Source organism: Anas acuta, chromosome 9, assembly GCF_963932015.1.
Source record: "Anas acuta chromosome 9, bAnaAcu1.1, whole genome shotgun sequence".
Classification (NCBI taxonomy): domain Eukaryota; kingdom Metazoa; phylum Chordata; class Aves; order Anseriformes; family Anatidae; genus Anas; species Anas acuta.
Window position 1 is genome coordinate 6,723,687 of NC_088987.1, and position 22,119 is coordinate 6,745,805.

General features: G+C 36.7%; 1 long non-coding RNA gene across 3 annotated transcripts in view; it reads right to left on the bottom strand.

Annotated features, from left to right (window-relative positions):
• LOC137861174 (uncharacterized) overlaps nucleotides 1-22,119 on the bottom strand; it is a 105,594-nt gene that overhangs the window by 35,427 nt on the left and 48,048 nt on the right. For 2 of the 3 annotated variants that reach the window (XR_011099445.1, XR_011099447.1), the window contains exon 3: nucleotides 11,729-11,884. This is a non-coding gene — a long non-coding RNA (uncharacterized lncRNA). Of the gene's footprint in view, nucleotides 1-9,565; nucleotides 11,171-11,728; nucleotides 11,885-22,119 lie in introns of those variants that run through there. The other variant, XR_011099446.1, reaches the window with a different exon arrangement.

Below are 22,119 nucleotides of genomic sequence, written 5' to 3' on the forward strand. Positions count from 1 at the left end.
CAAGACTTTAGCTGTCAAGTATAAGCCATAATATGAGTGATAAGAGCTATGAGACTGTTTGAGTAACCTCTGATTGAAGTTAATTTGCCTTAGAGTACATGTTTTGCACGTCTTCTGTTTGTGGTCTTTGGAGACCTTATAGAATTTTTAGCAGATCCTTTATGTTTCCAAACTACACTTATCAGCCTCGAAAATTGTGTTGGAATTCAATGAGCTTCAACTGCATACTTCCCATCGATGCATTTACACATTGCAAGCAGCACTCAGCGTGAAAAAAACAAGAGCTGAGAGCAATACCCTCAACAAATTAAGACTGAGACAAATATTTAATCTTGAGTTAAGCAGAGGATCAGATTTAATCCTTAAAGCATTTTTATCTCAAAACTCAACATTTTTTCTCATTCTGAGTTAACTCAGACCAGATATTTCACATATGCAGTGAGGCTATGAGCTAAAGACCTGGCCAACAAAAGAGCATAACCCTTTGCAAGCATGCATGGCTGGTCCTCAGTCACCTGAGGTCCCTGACACACACATAGTCCTCTCAAAACTGAATTACTCATTCTCTTTTCACTTCTTCTTAAAGAAGCTTTCAATTTTTTTCCCCTGTTTACATTAGAAAGCAATACGTGGTTATTTAAAAAAAAAATCAACCAGCTCCTTAAGGCTTCTGCTCCCATTTTGCAGCACTGACAACCAAGAGACAGGCTCCAAAGCCAGCCACTCCCAGCACATTTCATCAAAAGCACAGGTTTCCTTAGCAACATGCCCCAAAATATCGCAGAGTCCTTCACTCCACATGTCCTTGGGACAGCAGCTTATGAGCATGGAAGTGCATGGGCAATCAGACACCTGGGGCCTTTCTACTTAACAGTATTGTATGGGTTGGATTTTTGGGGCTATTTTCTAAATGCAGAATAATTGGGTTATTAGCTGAATGTGCAATATCTGGTCTAAAGAAATTCAGCACGACATTTCAGGTTTCCAATGTCTTTCTGGTGAAAAGGCAATTGCAGCACACAAGTTATGGTCACTGGTCCCAGAAATCTTACTGCATTAAGCAGCATTCAGAAAAGCAAGAGTAATTGAGACCACCTGTGTAACAAGCAAATGCAGTCACAATAAAAAATAAATAATAATAAAAAAAAACGAGGTCAAAGAAATGCAGCGCCACAGCAGACTCTTTAAAATCAATAGAAAGCGACTCATTGAATTTAACAGGCACTTTTGCCTCAGTGATCTCTGTGATAAACTGATATTCCTGCCTTATATGATGGTTGATACATGCCTGGGTTTGGGGTGAAGTGTGCAATATGTATGTATGTACATAATTAAATAGAATTTAATATCTTCTGCTGCCCATAATCCCAGGCAAAGCAACAATACCATATAATTTCAAAACTAAGTTTGACAGGTTGAAGAATAGATATTTATTTGCCCAAGAGGTAGAAATACCTGTTCAGAAACCATTTGAGTCATGACTGAATATCAGAACACAACAAAAAGTGTGAATGTAAATCAACTCTTCCCTTTCTTTTTTTTCTTCAGACAGAATTGCTGGGGTCAAGTGCTGACCAGCCATATTTACTGTAATGACTTACAGCTTCTCTGCAAGTGCAGATCAACTTTCTGCACTTAAATACATGACTGCTCCATTGAATCAGCTACAATATCTTGTTTCATAATAGTAGAGCATTTTGGAGGACAGCAGAGTACATCAGATTCGGAAAATGCGAAAGTGTTGAGAAAAAGGAAGGATTTTCCTTTTCCTTCCTATTCTGCAAATCCTTTGGGTCCTGAAGCATCACATTTGAAAGGAGGATGGTGTTGATCTCCTACTGCAGGTGAGAATCTGTGAGTAACCTACATCTGCCAGCACTGAAAAGACCATAAGTAAGAACAGGTCCACCCACAAATTTCTCCTTGTTAGTACTTTACTTTTGTACTAAAGTGACTTATTTCTGATAAGTGATCAAGTCTGCATTTGGTTACAGGATGGCAGAGAGGGGAAGAGGAACAAAGTCTTTATAGAAAACATCTCACTGCTTTAAGAGAGCACTTTAAACAACCTCACATTCACAAAACTATTTCCAATTAAAAAATAAACAAAAAATTTTGAGAATCCCAAAAGGTGATATATTGTCAGGACAAGTATGTGTTCTGGCAGAGCATCACACTGATTAGTCGGGGTAAGACGTGTGTAAATTCAAAAATGTTGTTGATTCTTAGTCCTTTGTTTTAGTTTCAACAGGAAAATCATAGTAAGGGCACCTTCATTCTTTATTGTCTAATCAGGACTTTTCTGCAAGCTTGGCTTAGTGCTGCCTTTCTAGGTGTTTAAGAGCACTTACTATTTTAGAGATAGTATATGTTTTGCTCCAAAATTTAAGAAACAACACCAGATAGCTTTGTCAGTCCTAAAAGCAGTATATGACAGTGGAGGAAAGCTCTTGTATACAGTTGAGCTAGCTGCCACTCAAGAAGTAAGTCATAAATAATCTAGCTTTATAGAACATCCACCAAAAGAAAAAGCACAGGACCGTTACAGAGAGGACTAAATAACCAAGATCCCTAGCAGGGCTGTAAAAAGTCATTTTCCTGCAGCACATCCATTCATGAATGACATTTGTGTTCCCTCCACACATTCCATACTCTAATCTGTGGCAGTCTTTGACCAAAAACACAAGTGAGAAACAGGCCTATTTCCATATTCTGAATATGATCCACATCTTCAATAAACATCTACATTTATTTTTTTTAAAGGAAGAAAAAATGACTTTCATTCCTCCACAGAGTGGAGTGTGTGGGTAAGACAAAGTTAGCAAGTTAACTTGTACATTCACATGTAAATTGATCCTCGTCTGAATCTAAAGACGAGATTGATTTTGTGGGCGTAAGAAGCGCTGCTAACAGCTGAAATCTTCATCAGGCACCCAGTAATATTTGTATTTCTTCTAAGGGCTCATCTGCCAAATAGATTCTCAGTAGAGAATCTCAACTTTCTTTAGAAAGAAAAAGTATTTCTACACTCTGTGGAGGAGAAGAAAAGCTTGAAAATGCCCTCAGAGTAACCCAAAGATTCATAACTCAGAAGGTAAATTAAAAGACCACACATTTAGGATTATATATAACAATTTTGAAAGCCAACTGCGCAATTTTATCATATGGAGAGCAGATAACTGAGAGAAAGCAGACTTCGTACCATTTGAGGGAAGTGCTGTTCAGCTGTGCAAGAGAGTTCTGCAAATATAAATGCCTTATCTGTTCCCCTTCTGACAGGAATATCTCCTTGCTCTTTCCCAGAGCTTCTGTAACACTATAGTTATATATAAGTTAATTTATACACTGATCAAAACTTTTTGACCAGGAAAGGATTTTTCTCTCATTTGAAATCCCGTATTCCTGAGTTAACAAGCAAATCTGGTGCACAGACAATATGCGGTTTCATCATAGCATCATCTTTGTCACAACAGCGTGGTATGGATATAGCAAACTGTGATATTTTAGGGAAAAAATTGAGTGGAAACATTCTTAAATTAATATCAAAGTTTGGCTTAACCTTTCATAAAAGTAGAGGTTTTTTCAATCTGTTTTTTCCTTTGTTTCAGATGATTATAATCTCAGCCTTACTCACTTGTCATGTGAATTAAATACCCTACATCTATTGAAATTATTTTATCTAATTCTGCATAGAGCAATTCCTCATGAAATCAGAAGTAAAAAGAGAGATGCTAGAAAGTATTAAAAGAGCTAAAACTTCACTCTGTTAAGGGTAAGAGCAGAAGTAAAATGTCTCGTGATTACAAAGAAAATTCTTCATCCCTCTTCAGTCTTCTAACTTCTATCGATACCACATTATAACCAATTAGTGGCTTAGTTTCAAGCCAAGGACCAAACTGCATTGTTCTTTAGATAGTAGTGTCATGTGCTTGGCATGTTTCAAATACAAAGCAAGTTTCTTTGTTCCAAAATTTTGTATTGACCACTACTATCTTCATAGTCCCTCTCAACTAGATTTTTTCTTATCTTCTCTAGAAAATGCAATAGTGTCACACCAAATGAGCTAATTTCAAACCCATTAGGTAGAATGGGCTTCATTCTACTCTCATTACCGGCAAATCAAAGCTATTCTTTTCCACAGTGAGAGCATAGGCTTTATCCTATAATACCTTCTATCCCTCAAGAAAGAAAGATAAAATATTCCGGAGATCAGTGGATGTACTTCAGGTTAGATTAAGAAATATGTGCAAACCACCAGAAACTTTATCTCTGCTTTTGCTGCTGGAGAACAGCCCCTGGAGTTGAATTCTCATTGCAACCTGCAGATCCACAATGATCCCAATGGAGCAGACTGAATTTCCAACTGAATGTAGGATGAGAAGTCCTTTTAAAAGTTGCTAATTTCCTGCTTTCTAAGCCCCTCTGTTGGATCTCAGACAGCTCCACCACAGTTTTTCACATATCTACACAGCTGTTAATTCAGCAAATTTTTTATCTGGGGCTTCATCACCATATCAAGAAGAGTTGGGTGAGAAGCTTCTACCTTAGGCTTTTGTGCAAACACTGGTATTAACATACAGGACAAGGAAGTTGATAAAAGAGGAAAGTTCTGAGAAAAACTGCAGCAGTCAACTGCTTTTGTAGCAAATTGGAGCCAAGGTATTGGCAAGTAAGATTTAACGGGCTTGATTGTTCTTTATCAAACATGAAGTGAACTAACTAAGTGTGGAATTATGGCAGGGCACAAGGAAAGTTTTCAAACTGAAGAGGATGAAAAGGAAAAACTGAAAGCCCAAAGCAATGAATGGGAAATAATGAGAGCAATATGAAGAATGATCTACAGAAAGCAGAAGGGAAGGAGAAGATGGGAAAAGGGACTGAAAAGGGGAGAGGAGGTCTAGTCACTGACCCAAAGCCAATTTCTTCAGAGCTGAAAGAGAACATTACATTTATATATATATGCCCTTCAGAAAACAAAACAAGAGAGATATCAAGCAAGGCAGAGAAATTCTGGGGAAGGATAATATAACACCAACCCTGAAATTAAAAATGGAAAAGGAAATGGGAATAACTTTTCAATTTTAAACTTCCAGCAAGCTAGTTAATTATTAGAAGGTCAAAATCATAAAAAAGATCAAAACCAAAGATTTATACAAATTAATGGAAGACAGACACAGTGGGCATCATTTTGCTGCTGCTGCCGTTAGCTCAGGTTATCCCTGAAGCAGAAGGAGCCAGTGGGCTATATCCGAGGAAATAATTACTCTACATCTAACCTAATGTTATATTTTCTAAACATTATAGAATGCTTTATACTATATTCAGCATTTTATTTTCTACAATGTTATTGTATTAGCAACCAATATGAAGTACGCTGATAGCTTTTGCTTTTCTCGTAGCAAATATGGAGCACAAATGAGACTCTAGATTTTATTTCTTCAGATGCATGCTTTCCTCCAACGTTTTCAGAACATGAATCTGTTATATATATAGGCTATACATCTTCTTGCCAAGCTGAAAGATACATAAAGCTGCTGTAAAACTTTTTACCTATATGCTCCTATTAAAATCAGTTATTTCAATTCTAAATTTTAACAAAATGGCAAAACAACATGTCAAAACTTTGCAATAGTTTAACTTTGGAATACAGTCTTACAACTCATACATCAAACACATAATAGACTTTATATAGGAGACTAATTAGTGCTTCCCTATTAGTTCCTAAATCTTCCCATCACACTTGAAAATTCTGTGCCCTCACAATACAGCAAGACACATCTTCCTTCCCCTCATGTTTCCCCCATGCTAAAGGTCAACATTAACATTATGGAATTTCAAGTACTGTAGAAGTAAGCTTGAAATATGTGTGAGCTTGGTTACTTGCACTGTATAGAGCAGAATCTTTAATAAAGATTCACTGTCTCCTCATCTGTAATTCCCATTGAAACTTCATCTGCTTCTATCACACCTCTTGGCTGCCTAATGTTTTCACCACCGTTCTTTATCCTTTACTTCCTTATGCTTATTAAGTCATCAGCACCCAAATGCATTCAGCTGGGCAAAACACAGAAGGGGTCAGCACAGTGTACCACTTCTTAGGTCATAAAAATGGGGCCAGAACAAGACTAAAATAACGAATAACTCTTATGAGGGCACATTGTACTCTCTGTGCATTTTACAGAAGCAAAAAGCCCTACAGACTAGTAACCATAAATTTTGAAAGATACTGAATTTGAAATAAAATTCATTTCGGGCAGGAACAATTTATACCCATTAGACAGATCAGCCAGTTTGTGCCGAAAGCATTACTTTCAGAAGAGCTATGGGGAGCACTGGGTGACTTTCATCTTGTGGAAAATATTTGAATTTCTAACATTTTTCTTTTTGAATGAGAATGAGTAATTTTCTGTAGCAGAGATATTTTTTCTCAATCCCAGAACAAGAAATAATCATAAGTCAGTGTAAAATATACAGACATAGGCAACAATTATAATCAGCAAATGGTGATCCAAACAGACCAATTTTACTCACTCACACAGTTATGGTACAGCACAAATTGTTACTGGAGCACTAAGTTTTGCCAACCAACACTGGGTCATCTCTTAGCAAATTAGTTAGTGTGTGAGTTCGCAGGCACAAATTATGCAAAAAAAAGCTTCCTATGATGAGAAAAGGATTTGATTACTAATGTTTAAATAAGGATCCCTGAGCTGTCTCTCTTGTGTAGGAATGGTGTTAAATATTTGGCAACAAGATGACACGTACTGCATAATTTAAACCTTTCAGTTTTACTGGGCACATAACATACATTTGCCTGCAATTCATTAGTTCCCATGCACACTTTCAACCAACATTAAATATACATGTAGGATGAGCTATTGCTGCGTCCATCAATCTCTCCTCACCTTATTACTTTACCTTTTCATTGTTGGCTTGGCTTTTACTCTAGGTAGCATATCAGCGTTTTTGTTTTGTACATTTGTGAAGCAAGGGGCCTCAAATGCTCAGTATTTGATCTCCCTCTGCCTGTCTTCTGTGCTGTCACATCCTTTGAAGGCCCAGTTCACTGCTCCCAAGCAAGCTTCCATCCTGCCCTGCCTGGCTCTGACTTACCAGCTATTCCTCATCTAAGATTATTGAGAATCAGGAGGGAGCAAGAAGATAATAGGATGAAAAAGGAGATAGATACTGAACTCTCCTGTTCACTCTATTTTAACAGAGTCATACAATGTCACTGTACAGCAACAGACAGTCTCTCCATGCTCCAATCAGGAATAGGCAGTTAAAACAAAGAAACTTTGGCTTATTGAGTCATTCTAGGCCTTTTATGGCACAATGATGAATATTACTTTTGATATGTGCTGGAGGCAGGTTGATATAACTATATGTGTAGATTGCTTCCAAAATATAAACAAGTGTTACTACTATCTGCTTTTCACAGTTACAATAATTTGCTTAGATTCCAGCAGCACTCCAAAAAAAAAAAAAGGATTAGGCACTCCATAAAAGGATTAGGTAGCCACTACCCAATGATTTCAAATTGTCATCAAGAAAGTTTATCATTTCTTTTTGGTCATGTCAAACTTCACAGATTCTTTAAACAAAGTTTTATATTAGATATGTCTGATCATCATACTAATCTATTTCTTACTGCAAAACTCAAAAGTTCAATAGCCAAGGTCTCCCTGGAAAATAGAACAAATTTTCCAGTTTGAGAATAAATGAGGAATGAATGTGTAGTTAATATGATATCCTGTCAAGCATAAAATACAAGAGAGGGGTGAAAACATGAGGTATGGAAAAGCAAACAATAAAGTCTAGTATCACCAGAGACATGTCAATGGAAGTTGATGTTTATGTCAGTCACTGTCTGTAGGACAGAGACTGTACAAGACAAAGTCCCACTGCAAATTTTGCATCACCACATTTGTCTGTAGGGATGCTTTACAAATACTAACTACATACAAAATATGGATTAATATTTGCTTTAAGATTAAATAACCAATTTGAAAAGATTCCTGTCAAAAAGAACACCTGTTACACTGAGAGATCATAGTCCTGTAATATAGCAGCAAATGTCAGAGTACATTTTTTTTCCACATTTCATTTTTCCACTTCTGCATTCCTCAGTGGAGAAGACAGACAGAAAATATATATTATTTTGCAAGAATTAAAAACCAGATGGCAAAGATGAATAGATCTATTATATATAATATATATATCATGTTTATATTTTTTATATATTATATTTATATATTTATATATTATATTATTTATATATCATATATTATATACTATGTACTGTTATAAAATTAATATATAATGTTAATTTTATATATATATATATATATATATATAATATTCTTTATATATTATCTCAATATTATTAACAATATTGCCTCTGCTGGAATAATAATGACAGTGGAGGAACTTGTGAAAAAAGTCACAGGAGGACACAAAAATTGAAGACAGGTCACTACAGTAAAGATGGAAACTAGTATTTCGGCCACCATGCTCAGATGCCTGAAATCCTTTCAGTTCAGGCCACCTATTAAAACAGTAATGCTGTAACAGGATGGAATACAAGGACTCCTAGATAATTATAGCAGAGTCACAGAAATAAAATAGATAGATGAACACCTAACTGTGAGCTTGAGAATATCCCTTCTCTTTACCTTATCATCATCATCAGAAAATATTACCTGAAGGTGGTTGAACTGGAAAATTAGGTTCAAAAAAGTCATCAGGATATGTACAAGTAAATTTTATTTGTGCATAGTTTCAGAAATGCTTGTCAAGACAACATCAGAAAGAGGTATAAGGGTTTATTTTATCCTTCCCCGGGAACTGCTTTTGTGCAAGGGGAAGAAAGGCTCTTCAGTCCACCATGATGCTCAAAAGACAAAACAGCTGGCTTCCCAGACATCTCATCTGCACCAGGACTAAAAAAAAATTAAAATGCACAAGAACAACATAATGATTTTAAGCAACTAGAAACCACTGCTAAAGCTTCTATGTAATGGTGACTTCTAGTAACGGTCCAGTTTAAATGAGTAAATCATAGAAAGATATTTGAACCTGCACTGTTCAAAATGAATCACACTTTGTCTCTCTGCAGGCTGTGAGAGAGAATGTCTGTGTGCATGTGTACACCTGCAGGATGGGATTGAAATTGTCTGAATTACACTGGATTTGGACACTGGATACACTGGATAGGGATTCAGTGTAATTTTAGGCGGTGTGGCATACCTGAGACATCTGCACCCAGCCAACAGTTGTGATGTAAGACACAGGGCAGATCTCCGCCCTCCTGGATCAGCAGCAGAAGCTTCGATGGGATACAGCACAGCACACAAATAGGCACTAGATGCCTACCTCTAAGCAACTAAATAGCATGCTACACCTAGCACTGAGAAAAGTACTAGGGCAGTAAAAGTTCAAAGGATTATCTTGCAGAAGACTTTAACACCCCACCTGTACAACATAAACATATGTTGTCCTGCTTTAACTGAAATATGCTTATACACCACTGAAGTGATGCAAAAACAAAATACTGTGTTCCAGATAAGTGAATTCTGAGTTTATGTTGAACACAAAGTACACAGCAGTTTGCATTAAATGAGACATAACAGATTGGGTTTTCTTAGGATATACATACATTGAGTCAATTTGTAAACCACAGCTCAGAAACACATTTTCATCTCAGATCCATTTGCTATTCTAAATTCATGCGGCTAATCATATTAGGCAATGGACACACTGATAGATGCTTTTGATTAATTTAATTAATAAAACAAAAGAAGCAATAATATATAGCTATTATCATATTTTTTATGGTGCATTGTTATTTCTCACTAAGCAACTGAAAAAATAACAGATTGTAATCCAGGGTTATTGCACAAAGCCTTAAAAACTAAGACTTCACATAAGCACTTAAAAACATTGTATTTTGACTCAGAAGATTTAGGCTAAGATAAAGTGCTTATTGTTTTTATTTTCTAGTGCTTTTTTTTTTTTTTTTTTCCCCCACTTATTTAGTATGCACTAAATGTCTAGATGTTCCATGGAGCTACAAACATTTTGCAAATGCAACACATGTATTATGATACCGAAGATTAAAAACCACTTCTTTCAAATAAATGTCCACTTCCTGCTTTGGTCAAAGTGTCAGGGCTCAGCATGGTCAAAAGAAGAACCCAGACTCCTCAGAAAAAGCCCAAGCTAATATTCTTTGGAAAGAGGATTTTTCAATCATCATGCCCCATTCAGAAATGGAATTAGAGCCTCAGCAAATGTGGATCAATTTTACAACATTCACAATGATAGGACCTGAAGATCTGACCTAAGAAGTCCAAAACTATTGCATATCTAAGCAGAAAAAATCGTATTGTTATTTTCCTTAACGTATGAAAAGTTGGAGGGACTCTGCAGATCTAAGCTGCCAAATATGAAAATTAATTATTAACAAGTGCTTCAGGTATGGACTTCCCCTCATTGCTAGTTTTTATTTAACCTGAAAAATATCCATAATAATTTTTGATAATTGCTGGAGATGGGTGAAAATCTTAGGACCTTTTTCCAGACAATAAGGTATAACTTGAATTCTGCATTCTGTGCTTACAGTCCCAACATCTGGTAAGTCTGCAGTTGCAGAGAGGATGCTGATAATAGTAATAAGTTTTAAGAAGCTTCACAGAGTAAGTTGTTATGTCCAGACTTGCCTATTGCATGTAATAAGCACAGTTCTACAAAAATCGAGTCATTACTGGAACTCCAGGAGTCTGGAGAACTATGGCAGACTGCTAATTAATTTTGCCTCTGAAACTTTCAGTAATAATTGGATCAGGGAGTGAAATATGCATTGAAAAGCAAAATGTATCTCTGTGAAGCTGTTGGACCTAACAATTTTCTTAATATAATAATAGGAAGAGGTTTTATTTTGGGGAGGCAGGATAACTCATATGTTCATGTCCTTTTTTAGTCAAAATACAAGCTATTTTTAACAAATTGTTTTTTTTCCACTGCTGCCTAAGAAAAAGTTTTTACATCTGACAGCCTATCTGAAGTGTATGAAAAGGTGATATCCGTGATTATAAGAGCCATTCTTCTTGGTAAAACACACTACCACTCCAAAAGATAAAATGAAGATAACAGAAAGAAAATAAGAAATCTGTGGAGAGAAGATGATGGGAAATTAATATACATATATATATGATCAAAAGTGGTACCAGTAGTTGCCTTATATACAACAGAGCATATACAATTTTGGGGACCTTCTTCAGAAGCAAACTGAAAAAAGTACCATCTATGCATTGCCTATTACAAATGAGACTATATGCTTTATTGTCATCGTGATAGCATTCACAGCTTTCAGTGAATTCAAGGTCTCATTGCCTAAATGTAATATGTATAATAAAAAGCATCTGCAGGCTGCCTTTCCCTTCCTCTCCCCTAGATAGAAAGTGAGAAAAAAAATAACTATGGATGAACACTGGCTCAGGGAAATGAAGAAGGTTGCACAGAGCAAGCTTGCAGTGAAATAAAAGCTCTATTTTTTCCTAGATATACCCCTATTCACTCAGTTACAAGAAAATCTTCAAGACAAACGATTAAAAGAATCTTTGGTAGTTTGTAGTGGATCAAACCCTATATTGTTCACTCCCATGTGTAGATGTCCATCCCTGCTCTCCTCACACACACACCCCTCCAATTTCTGTGGTGTGCTTACCACCATCTAGTCTGCATCTTACAGCCATTGTGATTGTCTTCTCCGTGCGACCAGCACATTCACAGCTGCACCCCACAGCATCCTGCAGACACGTAGCTGAGGTTTCAGAAGCAGGTAGGCTACAACGGGACAGCTCTCAAGGAGGGTTAATACAACCTGCCAAGAACAGGATAAATTTAGCAGTTCCAAGAAACCAGGTATATACAGAAGTTTCAGTAACCTAACCACACTGCAGAAGAGCCCTTAATTCATCTTCTCTCTAATGCACATAGCTCAGCTCCGCTCTTTTTGTACCATTGAGTCAGCAAAGCCTGATACTGACTTTGCTTTGGGGAGATTCTCAAAGTAACCACAGCACAGGGTCTCAACATGCAGTCTTAGATATCAACAGTTCTGATTTGCTTCCCTAATAGACTTCGCTTTGAAATCTGTGGCCAATATAATCTTAATTCGCTAGCCAACGACATAAGCAGTTAGCAGGAAAGCCCAGCTTTCATAAATTACTGGCAGCTCCTATATTACCCACTCACCATTTCCCATGTGGGTAATGACCACACAAAAAAGGAAGAAACTTTTTAATATTTCAATAATGCAGAACCCAGACCCTCCAGGAAACTTCTCTCTGATCAGCACAGCAGTTCTGAGCACCAAAGTTTTGTTCATTTGCCATATGCAAAAATGCCTTTGGTCTCCAAGGGCAAGAGAAAAGGAAGATCAAAGTCAAGCCCCACTACATAATCCCAGAAGAGAATTTGTCATAGTCTCGTGTTCCATCTTTTACCTTGAAGCATAAAGCAAATGAGAAAGGAAAGAAAATTATGGCTTAATAGTGTACGCAATTAGCAATCAGAGGGAACTCATCCAATAAATTTTCCAGACGCTGTATAACTTTTTGGAAGACACAGTTAACCCTCTGCACAACAGTCTGCTCATCTGACACATAATATATAATTGTTTCTTGAAGCCATGATGACAATCCATTGTGACAGCTTTGTACCCAGAAGCAGAGAGTCTCCTTTGTTCTCATCCATGGCATCCCCACACAGCTCTGAGACCTCTTGCTGGCAGAAATATTTGGGGAATCGTGGGATCAGCATGCCTGATGCTCTTGATTCTTTCCCAGAACTTTACACTGTGTTTTGGTCAGTAAAGAAAGTAGAGGGTTGTATTTACTCTCTGTGTCTCTGAACTCAAATCCAAGAAGAAAGCTTGCTGCAGTACATGATCAATCACAATTATGGTGTCCACACAGTCCAAGTTATGGTCTAAGCTTCGATGTCAATAACGTATTGTTGACTTGCATTGTATTTTAGAAGAAAGAAAGAACATTTAAAAGGATAGTTCAATGCTTGAATTTGAAGAGCCTAAATATTTTTGTGCACTTGTTATTCCTACTGGTCAATACTAGAAATCTTCAACATTTTCCGCCTTTCCACCATGAAATCTTTTTTTTTTTTTTTTTTTTCCATTTAAAAAGAAAAACCACTAAGTACAGAATAACCATTTATGGGAACAAAAGGGAAAACTAGTCTAGAACTGTCAGGATGACACATCTTCTGTTTGCAGACTTCCTCTTAAATCAACAGACCTTAGAAAGCTATTGAATAAGGTAAGAAAGCGTTCATTTTTTGCCTTTAAGATTTTCCATCGCTTAAGCCTCTACTAGGTTTTTATTTACAAAGAATGCTGAACAGAGACGCCAAAATTGCATTCTGCATTTTAACTATGACTGTTTCCACTTAAGTAAAAAAACATTGGATTAAAATTACCAAAATTATAGGTAAAAAGCACAGAATTCTTCCTACTAAAGGTCAGCCACAAAAGGGAAAAGATTTGAAAGCAAGTTGTTATAATGACTAGTGCAGTGTTGTCTCAGAGAGCTGATAGGAAGGAAAGACTGAATTCAGGTTACTCATTTAAATAACAAAAGACGAAAAGGTTGCAAGTATAACACCAAACATGCCAGTAATGGACTGGGGTTAATTAGACTGAGAGGAACAGCTTGGGCTCTCCATTGTGAGCTGATGAAGACCACAGGCAGCAAAGAGCATGGTAAAAGGAGATGGGCATGCCAGCAGGCCAAAAAGGTCTTATATAATGTTTAGGCTGCTGGCAATTTTAAAACAGCATCGTTCAGAGGAAAGAGAACTGGCTCTGGAAATTTTGAGGCCAGAAGATACTATTTTAAGACACAGCACTTTATTCCTTTAAAAGCGAGTTGTGTTTTTTGTGTGCATCAGCCATTTTTGTTGTCCCTAACTGTAATAAAAAATTTCCAAATTGATGCATTTTACATACATTATAATAAGAATGATTTAATAATAGTAGTAAGAACTGATAAATGTGTATTTACCAACAAGAGTTACATATTTAGGTAAAAGCACCATTTCTAATACCACAAATTCACATTGCATTCCCATGCACCAAGCTCCAGCCAGAAGAGTAAGCAACCTTTCAGTTATAACAAGCCAGCTGAAAGGTCACCCTTTCCCTAAACTATGGCTAAATAGATTGCATCTCCTAGGTCTAGTATTACAGCCAGAGCAAAGTGTTTATGATCAATCCAATTAAAATGGTAATTTCAGGGTGGCTGGCAGCTCTCCTAAACTGTAAAGAGTTCTAGTTTACTTGAAGTCTCATGGCACAGGGTAAACTTGCTGCTTTGCCACTGTGGTAATTTTCCACTATATTACATTGGAACTATTGCCCAAATGTAACTCCAGGTAACACCACAAAGAAAAAAAAAAAAAAAAAGAAAAAAAGTTAAAATATTTCTGTATACCATTTTAATGTAATTATCACATCCCACTGAAATTACGTGAATAAGATCAAAAGATCACTGCAATACAGGCCAGTGACAGCGCTGTATTAATCACAAGGAGCTCTGATTCAAAGCTATGCTGCTTGCCAAAGAGTGTCTTGCTGGGTCAAACAAGATCACCCAGCCCCCAGAACAAATTGTTGGAGTTACATCATTATTTTTTGCTCTTGCAGATTTTGATATTGTAGCAGGCCCTGAAGCAAAGCTGTGCTGCTAGTTGCAATTATATAAACCTCACAATTTTTACCACAAGTCCTCCTGAATGGTTTTGTGATAAAACATAAGCATAAACCAGAAAGCAATTATTACACAGATCTATTAATAGATATTGCCCTTTAAAAAAAAAAAAAAAAAAAAAGACAAAAAGACAATTCACATTCAGCACTGATGCACAGGGCATTTTAAAGGCTTTTAAAGAGAAACTGTCAACCTGAAATTTCATTTCCTCCTGATTATATCAGAAAAACCCAGAAGCTAACAGAAAGGATGAAGGTACTGTTGTTGTTTGTTTTTAACCATTCCCTCCTCTCATCTTTTAAAAAATTCTATGCTGTGCTTGAGAATCTGCTTTGCAAATTTGACCATCTCTGCTCAGTTTCTTGTTGCATTGATGGCAAACACCAGCAAAACAACCACATCATTCAGGGCTCTGTAGCTGAACACTCACACAGACACTTTCCCTGGCTACACGGAAAGCAGCAGAGCAGTGTAGAAGTTCAAAGAGGTTGCAGTCAGAAAACAAACAGGCACATACTCAAAGAAAAGTTAGGATGGTAAATGTCATCTTGTTTGTTATTGCTGTTCAAGGTCTACTGAAAAGACCTTTCAAAATCAGTATTACTAAAGGAGTGGGAAAGCTACCCAAACAACACTATGAATTTGAATTTATCAAAAATATATTTTTTCCTAAGTAATACTGGTTGGTCGCTGCACTTGGATTTTAGTAAATCTAAGTAACTGGTTTGCACTTAATCCTAAAAATGGTCAAATGATGTGACTGCAGATTCGTGAACATCGTTTGAAAGTCTTGCTTACGCTGCTGTTTGCTGAGACTGAAGCCGGGCTAGAGGTACCTGTCTTAGCCCTCAGCTAAGTAGCTGAGAGCAGTATAGCTGCAAGAAAAAAAGAGTTCAGTCTGGACTGTAGGGCCCTTCTGAAAATCAGAACAAATATTTAGATTGCTGGCTTGCACTGAAATCAGCGCTGCAATGGCTAAGAGTACCCAAGCCAACTCAACGTGATTACACACTAAAAGCTCTCAGCAATGAAGTGTTCACATACCATTGGTCTTGAAATACCTAGACATGTAGTGACTGTGGAGCTCACTCTAAAAAAAAAAAAAAAAAAAAAAAAAAGAGTAAAAAAATAAAAGTAAAGAATTCTGTGCCAATTTGCTGAGTGAAGATGTATGCAGTCAGCATAGCGAGGAAACTGCAGAACCTTACCTTTTTAATGGCATCAAATATAGAGGTAGTAAAAGGGGCTTTTATTTTCTGTTAAAGCTCTTAGAAATCTAACCAAGCAGTTAGTGGTGTAAAAATAAAAGGCCCAAAGCTAACAGAAGTTACTGTCTTTATCTTTTCTTAAATTCAGTAGGTCTTAAAGTAGGTTTTCACAAGTGACATACTATATTTCACAAATCTTTTGCTGCTTTGTTTAGCGATGACCTGTTTGAACATTCAAGAATTGCCTGAGACGTTGCATACACTCTGAGTCAAAGACACACAGACAAGACCCTGAGTGATACATGAAGCAGAACAAAGGGAACAAAATAATTACTGTCCTGGTAACATATGAAGTCCTTGCTTAGGACAGACACATCAGGAATACAGATCCTAAAAACATTAATTTCAGCTTTCAGCTGCCCACCCTCTTTGGCTCAAAAGGCCTCCAAGAGGAGTCCAGAATAAGAAGCCAGCCTGCCTCCAGTTCATAACAATTAATTATTAACTTGCAGGTGCAGGGGAAACTGAAAGAAAAACAGTCACCTTGAGAAAATAGATACCAATCCATGTACGCATAAGGAATGGGTATCTACTGATGCCACCAAAGGAATAGCTATATCACTCTTACCAAAAAACAGCAAACCACAATCATCATCAAAGAATAGGAAGCTGTGAAGGAACAGAGGAAAAATATAACAAGGAAAGATGAACCCACTGTATCTTCAGGATATCTAAAATATTTTTGAAAGTAGTAGTGTCGGCTTATTTAAACATGCCCAAAGCAGCAGATACAAACACAGCATCAGATCGAGCTACAACAAGAACAGAGCACTGGAGAGAGGACTGTTTCAGGAAGAGAAACCAGAAGATGGTGTTTGCTTTGCCACTGAAGTTTGGGATGTTACATAACTAAAGAAACTCAAAGTACTAATGCAACATTTAATGGCAGTGCTAGCTTCGTGGTGGTTGGCCTTGGTTGCAAATATATTTTAAAAAAGGCATAACCAAACTCTCAAAGCAATTAAATGCCCCAAAAAGACTTCCGCGTGTCTATGTTATTCCTTCACTACAACAGAATCTGCTGCTGCTTCTATTAATACAAATCCTGGACGCTGGTAAGAAGACATAGGCCTGCTTCTAGTCAGCTAAAAAATTATGGGAGGACATAAGATATTCTTAGGCAAATTATAACATGTAAAAGCTCATATAGGAGATCTAAAGTAATTTTTCTTCCAAAGAAAAGAAATTACCCTCTCTTCTATGCAGCAAGAAGATACAGTTGTAGTTAGAAGCAGAAAGTTAAGAATATCTCAGGGTTTAGACAGGATTTTTTTTTTAGTATTTAAAGAACTTTCTCTTTCCTTCTTTCTTCCTTTCTTTCTAACAGTAGGTTTCTTTGCCATTTTTTTTTTTCTTCTGGAATTTATAATCCCCTCGGTTACCATACTTTCAAGTGTTGTGCTGTATATATGGACGATTATTCCTGTGGCTATTTAAACTCAAGTATTGATGAAGCTTTGACTGTTTTGAAGTACCCTCCATTTCATATACTGATACATCTTTGCAGACTTTTGTTGAAGCACATTTTCCACACAGAAGCAGAGAGCCTGAAAATGTAATTTATGAGATTATTTCATGTTTTAAAAATCACGTAAACACAATCATCATGTCTGCCTCCAGTACTCTCTTGGGATTTAGAATGTTTGCCAACTGGAAAACAGGAAAAGACAGGAATGGAAATGGATTTTAAAAAAATAATTTTTAGAAAGCTTTGCCAGCCTTGCCCAGACAGCAGCCTCAAATCCCAAGGACCCTCAGGAAAAAATAAACATTCAGGCAAAATGTGATAAACAATGGGTTTATGGTACTGTGTGGGGGCTAAAACCCACCTAGCCAACTGGGATTCAGGCCAAAATTCTCAGAAAAAGCACAAACATTGTATCGAACACCAAAGACCACAGCTGATTCTGTGAGCAAACAGGCAGGTGATGAGGTGGAGAAGACCCCAAGTGAGGAGCCAAGGACAAGAGGCAGAAGGATACGCTGCTGGCACCAAGAGCTATGGGGAGCAGCTGCCATTCACCACCCTGGTGTGGATCTGGCTTTACAATGTGAGGACCAGGAGACTGAAACGATATTAACTGGCTTTTTATGGGGTATGTCGATTTCTACCAATGATATTCAAAGTCATTGATAAAAAATTAAGCATCACTGCTCACCTTCTGTTAACAGCAGGTTTGCAGTATCTGCAGACAAAACATCTGAGTGAAAAGACAAATGAAAAACTTCAGGAGGCAAGTTTCTACACCACATATCATTTATAAGCAACCTAGCAACATTATTGTTTCAAGGCAGACAAAAGGACATCTTTATAAAATATATGGCTGAATACCTAAAAGCTCCTCCAGTTTTACTTCATGCATATGGCCTTTCAGTACTATAATTTATACTTCTACTACTCAGTTGCCCAGATGGGCTTTTACTATATCCTTCTCATAGCTCTCCAGGTGTTGCAAATAAATAAAACACTTTATTTCAGGGAGATGAGAACATAGTAGGTACCAGTGAAAGCTGATAATACATGTATTTAAGCAACAGCCATTACCAAACGCATTGTAGTTATTATTAAGTATGCCAAGGGATTCTGTATATTATTCAAGTGTCATAAATGAAAACTAAATGACCAAAACTACTTTCAGTAAGCTATTGACTTCATTTCACAATTCTGTCATTGTGCCAAATTCAATAAAGAAACTTATGGGACATTAGCATTAGAACGATAATTTGCCTAGCATGCCCTTTAGATATATCGTGCCACTAATATTAACAATTACTAAAAAAAAAAAAAAAGTGCAAGAGATTCAATGAATTTCTAAGTGAGCAAATAGCCATCCCTTTGCAGAGATTCAGGAAACAGAAAGGAGTCTGTTTGTTGCATGAATTATGTGTTGCAAACCATTTTCTGACCTCTAGTCTACAGTATATTAATTATTCACATAACATTTGAAGGAAGAAAGATGGAGCGTGTGAGAAATGATCCTTAAACTTCAGCAGTCTCACACAAAGTGGGCTCTAACCAAGATCAAATTACTGGGGAATTGCTTGGCATTTACAAAATGATGTACATATCTATTATTACATATTTGTATACATATATATATATGTACAGCGTGTGATTATATAGAGATACCTGTGCCCTTAGGTCTTAGGATTAAATTAGATCTAGCCTCAAATTTATAAGAGGGCAGACTTCTTTTCTCAAACCTGTGAGAGCAAGTAGGAAGAGAAACTTTAGCACAAAGTTTCATATCTGATGTGCCTTCTAAATAGGAGTACTATTATTTGTATTTCTGTAGTGGGAGAAGTGGTAGTGGGGATAGTTTCTTTGCTTTTACACAGGAGGATAAAATGAGCCCTTAGAGACATCATATTCTGAATAGACGGAGGGAAGAAGATGCTACACAAACCAGAGAGCAGTGAGATGTACAAACATAACTAGCATTTAAAAGTTTATGAAATTGTTGTGTTCTTTTTTCTTTTCTTTTTTTTTTTTTTAAATGGTAGCACTTGATAATTCATATCTTTTTTTTTTTTTTAATAAAAAAATTAGTGCTTCTTTTAAGCAATGCCAATGCTTAACATCATGCCAAATGAATGTGTTTGGATATAATGAGTGTTCGGTCCATTGTAGCATACAAGAAAGTGGGTTCTTTCACAATTATAATCTCACTTGCCATTGTACTTTTACATAACATGCAAACACAAAGAGCTGGCTTGAAAGAAACACATTTTTGCTCCATTTAACTCAGTATATTTATTAAGTGGTGTTTTTTGACCAAAATAGTCATGATAATTCCTTTATTCCAGTGCCAAAAAAAAAAAAAATTACATCACATCACATGATGGGTAGCATGGCAGTGTGTCTTAAATTGCTACATCTTTTCTTTTTTCCTTTGTTCTATTGAGTGAAAAGAAGTCTGCCCCTGTAGGGTGCTGGTGTGTTTGAAAAGAAAAGGTAATTCAAGAATATCAGAAACAAGTAGATGATTCAGCAAAGATACCACCCCTCCTCTTTTCTCCTTATTACGCACCTGTCATTCCTAAAAGGTAAAAAAATAAAAAATAAAAAAAAATCCTGTACTTACAGATGTAACATTGCTGTCTACCACAGTGGAAGTTTCCCCACATCTAACAATGACACTACAATTAGACCAGAGTTTTTTGCTTGTTTGAAACAAGGTTGTAATTAAACCCAGATGCCTCGAACATCCACTCCTTTTAAAAGATACTTGGATACTGTCTATGATTACAAGCAGGTATCTGATATTTCCCTTCTTGTCACAAAGGCGCAATAAAACTGTGTCTTTAAACATTTAATTTTATCACATCAGTTTGCTGCTTTCAAGACAAGTGATATTTCAAAGTAATTTCTATGGCTTGGTGGAGAAGTCTTTCCAAACTCAACATCTGCAAATCTACATCTCAACATGTACAATGCCGGAAATACTCTCAGTGACTCAAAGGTCATTTCTTAATTTCTGGGAAGGGTAAGAATGAGGAAAGGAATATACTTATGGAGAATAAGTATATTCCTTTGAGAATAGAGACCCTTCAGTCATTTCTAGCAAATTCTGAATGACACATTTAAGTATTTTCAGTGTAGTATTGTAAAAAATAGTCTAATGGCTGCCATTTGGCATAACACTCATTTTATGATAGTATTAATTCACAAAGGTAAAATTTTCCAGAATCATTTAGGAACATGGCCTTATATTGATTCTGTAGTGTATTCATACAAATCCATATATATTTATTTCACACTCCTTCTTTTAATGGTCAAGATAAGACAAGGTTCCCAAACTGAGACTGCCTCAGTACAGACACCCACTAGGAGCTTCCATTTTTTTGTCAAAGACACACAAAAAAAGTGTGTGTGTGTGGGGGGAGGGGGGGCATGCTGAATGAGAACATCTCTTCAGGGGTCATTGGACACACTGAATACATGCATGGCCAGTGTAGCTGAGCAGTAAACTTGGTAATTCATTTTTAGGCATTATAAATTATTTTTTTTCCATGCGAAAGATTTCTGATTAAAAAATAAAACATTTTGTCACAGATTTATTGATTTTGCTTGCCTCAAGTGGGCACTTCAGAGATTGAGAGTAGCATACATTCACAAACAAAGCGATGTGTGCCTACATGCTCACCTGGCTGGGGCCAGCAAGCTCTACACTCTCACATGAAAACACAGATACACACCTAAACTTGGACACACACAGGCAGCAGGTTTGGCCTGCATTAAGATACAGTTTTAGGAAAACATATGTGTGCACTGTTCCAGAACTCCCGTACAAGAACAATACCAGAAATTAAGCGATCCAGATTGAGACCTGAGTGCTGTACATTCATTAGTATCTCACACCCAAAGCAATTACTGTGTTGAATGTGACAAGTGAATATTATATATGAACTCTGCACCCTCCTAATAAACCTCACAGTAGCAAGTTTTCAAGGAACTATGCTCTGGGCAAGGTTTGTCTGGTGAAGCCTGGGAATTAGTTTTAACATTTTCTAAATGTCCCTTTCTGTTTCCTAAGTTTCTGTTTCTCCTTGAGACTTCCATAGTCCTGGGGACAGCTTCAGCCTCTTCTCCTGTGCTATGTTTATTCGCTACAGAAACAGTTGCAGCATTGTGTGACTTATCACAACGAGCCCACAAGACTTGCATGTTAAATACTGTCTACCAAATAATCACAAGAAGCCGTTCTCCAGGAAAAGAGTGAAACAAGTAAAGAAAAAAGCAACTCAAAATACAACTGATAAGCTGCTTGAAAGCATTATCTCATCTCAAAGGACCATCCATGAATAGAAGACTAAATTCATCACTTGTTCCCTGAACTGGTGGCTCAGCTCCAAGAGATAAATTAATCAAATTATTCCAGAAAGAAAATAAGAAAACTAATTTCAAAATTCAGACAGACATTCAAGAGACTGTTAGTTACAGACTTCTCATCTTTACCTGCTTTCACAATATTTTCCAGAATTAAAAATCACTCAAGACAATGGAAAGACCTTCTCTTATTAAAATTGGCCTTGAAACACATTATAAGCATACAAAATCTAAT